Source organism: Galeopterus variegatus, unplaced genomic scaffold (genome assembly GCF_000696425.1).
Source record: "Galeopterus variegatus unplaced genomic scaffold, G_variegatus-3.0.2 Scaffold135, whole genome shotgun sequence".
Taxonomy (NCBI): domain Eukaryota; kingdom Metazoa; phylum Chordata; class Mammalia; order Dermoptera; family Cynocephalidae; genus Galeopterus; species Galeopterus variegatus.
Window position 1 is genome coordinate 601,851 of NW_007726246.1, and position 4,307 is coordinate 606,157.

The following is a 4,307-nucleotide window of genomic DNA, read 5'->3' on the forward strand; positions in this document are numbered from 1 at the left end:
ACCGGACCGGGACCGGCAACGGGATCGCAACCCTCAGTGTCACACCCGCACCTCGCTCAGCCAGTGAGCGGGAACTGGTCTGTACGTAGGATCCGAACCCTCGGCGGGAGCGCTGCCGTGCTCCCAAGTGGCGCACTGTAGCAGTGCGCCACCGGGCCGGCCCTTTCACCCATTTCCTAATGGTTAAATTGTGGAGGGAATCAGCACACAAATCCTGAGTTATTTAGGTTAAGGATCATAGTTTTCTGGGAAAAGCAGTGAGTAGGAGTCAGAAGCCAGTTTTCTAGTCTCAACTCCTATATGATCACCTGTGACCTAGAGCAAGTCACTTTAGCCTGTGAACTTCTGTGAGGGAGGGACTACAAGACCTCTTACATTCTTTCAATTTAATTTTTCTGTGTCACATAACACCCCGCACCAAAGATCTAGCTAGCCATCTACATGTCTGTCCATCTGTCCATCTATCCATATACATATCTATTGGTCTCTCTGTAAAGTAGTAGAGTGCAGTCTCAGTTTCACTGTGTTTCCAGGTTCGGCCAGTAGAGTACTTTAAGACTAAAATAACAATGTTGAAGAGAAAGCAGTAATGTATGAATGACCAACTAAATAGGTTTTAAAACAACTGAAGAGGCTGGAAGAGTGAATTAAGCTGTGGTGTTGAGAAAAGCTAAATAGGATAAAGGCTACATTTAAATAGGGCAGCACAATACTTGGTGAACAGTAGCTGCACAGTAAATATTGCTGAATGAGTGAAAACACTTGTAAATGAAGGCTTTCAGTCTTTCATGCTCCACTGTAGGGTTAAATTGCAGAAGGGGATGGGAGGCACTCCCCTAGTTAAAATTCTAACTGATGACTCTAGAAATACAGGGTCAGATAACCACAAAGGACATTTTTATATTCATACTGTGGGGTCTACGACTGTTCTGACTTGATTTATCTAAATCAGAAAAGGTGAGAAAAGCAAGGGTGTAGACAGATGATTCTAAAAACCATTCAGGATCTGCTTTATGGAGAACTCCTGCACAGGGTGGTGTGGCTAGAATGAAAGATGGGCCCGCAGCCAGGGTGAGTTCTGGAAGAGTGAGCGATCACCCTTGCTCTTTTCCCAGCACACATACCCTGGCTAGGGAGGGCAAGCACTCTGTAAGATGTCATCAGCAGGATTCAAGCTGGGTACAACGATAAAGCAGTCAAAGTTTGCCTTCTGCAGCCAGGCTCCTTTCTGCCATTTCCCCCTGAATTAGACTTGTTGCTGGCAACCCTTTGATTCAGAGGTCTGGCAGTGGGAATTCCGAGAGGTAATCCTTTAGAGTTATTTTAAAAGATGATCATTAAGATAATGATACATTCAACTAGTCATACTTAACTACGTATCATGTTGTTGGATGCATTGTTATCCCTCCATACACCTACAATTGTCAAAATATATTAGAAACCAATGGTATGGCTTCCAATTCTATGTGCCTCTGAGTCCATAAAATGCTAGGATTTCCATAGCCATGTTGGCATGAAATGTGGTTAATTCCATTTGTGAATAGAGACACCAAACCTGCTCCAAATTTTGGTTCAATTATCACCTGGGTTACGAATTTCCTACCTCTATCCTTTTCCTTTTGAGCAGTATTTTTCTACACCGTAACCAAGCTTCTTAAGCTGTTACTGGCCATTGTGCAAGGTCACTGCAAAATAGCAAAGAGTTAAGGTGCTGTTATCCAAATGCATTCTAGCAACCCAAGAACATCATGTCCTCCTGATTGCTAAGAAGCAAAAGCAAAACTCCCCCAAATATTTGAATCTTTCAAATAAAAGAGCAGGATTGAGGAGGAGGACCAGACTGGAAAACAAAAGGGAGGAGGAACCTCCAGGGGGAGGTGGCAGATGGTCCACCAGGTGGACTTTGACAGTCCACAGAACTGGCCAAACTGACTGGTGGACTAGGCAATTTTTAGCAATGATTGCAGTGTGAGCCAGAGTGCACCAGCCATATGGCACATGGCCAGCCATCACTCCTAGTGACATTCCAACCAGAGAAGCAATACATTCATTGCTGGAAGAGGATTGAGGGGCACCGGGGAGGAAGTTAAGGAGAACAGGCAGGCAAAAAGGATGGAATAAAGCACACACACAACCCAAATCTAACAGGTTTCAACATGTCTGAACAGGTAACTAGTAAGGTGGCTTAACCTTTGGTCTCTGCACACCCGGGAACATCGCCCTCTGAGAAAGATTTGATTTACTCAAAGAAGTAATTAAATCTGATGGCATAGTGCTAATCAGAATAGCATTCAGCATTTGGAGATGGAAAATTCTTTCTCCCCTCTCTGTAAATGCCCGAACCCTGGGCACCTTATTATTCAACTTTCTAATTAAAAAGGAACAGGAATAGTTCAATAACCTGGAGCAATCCATCATGCTCACAACCTAATAAAAGAGTGCAGGGTTGCAAAGACACCCTCCCCTCAACTGGATGCTGTAAGCCTCCTCAGCAAGAAAGCAAAGAGTTGCCTAGTTCTTTACCTTTGTGCTGCCTTAACTGTCATTTTGTATCGTTGCTGCTAAACTGCGCGAAAGGTATTTCTAATCTCATGACGGTGACTGGAATGGGGTTGAAGGACACAAATTAAGTCTCAGAGCAGTACAGCTGAGTAAGAATGGAAGGTCAGTCAGTTGACTCTTCCCACAATTCCCCAAACAAGGCAATTATTCATGAAGGAAATTTCAAATTATTTTCATTAGACTTGTGTTTTACCAATCTAACCAAAGTGATTAATTAGGGATTAAAATATTTACTCTGCACATGCTGCCTTGGCTCAGCACTGGCATATTTAAGCATTGTGCTAAAAGGGTCAGCTGTTTCCAGTATTGTTTGGAATTCATTTCCTACTTTTTATGTAAGAGGGCACTGACATGCATGTCTATACCATACTTAGGGTCTCTCCAGGCACCCAACTGGAGAAGCAGAAAGAGGCTCCAGAGTTCCCACCCTTTGATCCCAAATTTCTTCCTTGTTAGAACCACTTTGTGTCAATGGTCACAGTTTTCCTGTATCCATGTCTTTGTAACAAGGTATCAAGTATGCCTGGGGGCTAAGAACAACACCCCTAATCAGTGATACACTAGCGAGCAGAGACAGACATACAGTGATACCCACCATGGCACATGGGTGGGGAGGAGACTACAAGAATGGGGGGATTTTCCGAGATTCTAGAGGGATTGTTACAACTTGTTATAACAACCATGTGATAGTGGCAGTCGTACTGATACTTAAACGGGATGCCCATGCCTCACTTGTTCCAGGGGTACCTTCAGGGCTGGAGCATTTAGGTGAGTGTGAATTTACTACTGCTTCAGTGAGACTTCAAATGAGACCCCAGCACTGGAGATAGGCCTCAATTATTCATGAGTCTTCAACCTTTTAAGAAATTGCAAAGATGCCACACGGAAAGGAGATGGGAGAACTTCATATTGCTACTGGACGCCCTCGCCAAAGGGAGGAGACCCATGGGGGTTCCATGACTACACCCCTGAAGGTTTGTAAAAGGTAGTTACGGAGATGAAGATGATGCTTAGGCATTTTTCACTTGGCTTCCTGCAGACGATGCTAAACACATTCCTTTAACTGTTCTCACTAAGTCTTCAGAAACAGAAAAAAAGTTATATATAGAACTATAAATATGCTGTAGAAATAAACCAGTTAATTGCTCTAGAAGCAGAGATGGTGAACACGAGGTGATAAACATGGACAGATAAAACGATCATCCTCGCAGGGTATAGCAGAAGAGGAAAGTAACAAGGCCAAGACTTTGTCTGCAGAGACAGGCAGAGCTCAGGAGGGTGGGATGGGGGAAGCGCTGTCACTACAAGAGGAGGGAGCCGTGTCTGAGGAAAACCACCAGCGTAGGGTACACTGACGCCAAGACTGAGAAGTGTCCAGTGCAGAGCGACGGACCCAAAGTATCCCATGCAGGAGAGAAGTCCTGGATTGGTCAGAAGGAGGCATTCACTGGCAGGGCGAGCAGTAGTTTCAGTGGAGTGCTGAGGCCATGAGCCAGGTTGGCTGGAGCCCAAGGAGACAGCTGGTGTGGAGGCGTGGATATGGCAGCAGGTACAGCAGCACAGCTCTGGAGCGTATCTAGGAACAATAATAATAACCATTAAAATAATTTATGGAGTGCTTTCCATGTGCCAGGTACTACGTAAGCAATATCTCACTTTCTTTAATCTTTACAACAATCTGATTCCATTCTATACACAGCTATTGAGAGCCAGAAACCAGAGTGCAAACCCAGATCTGTCAGGGA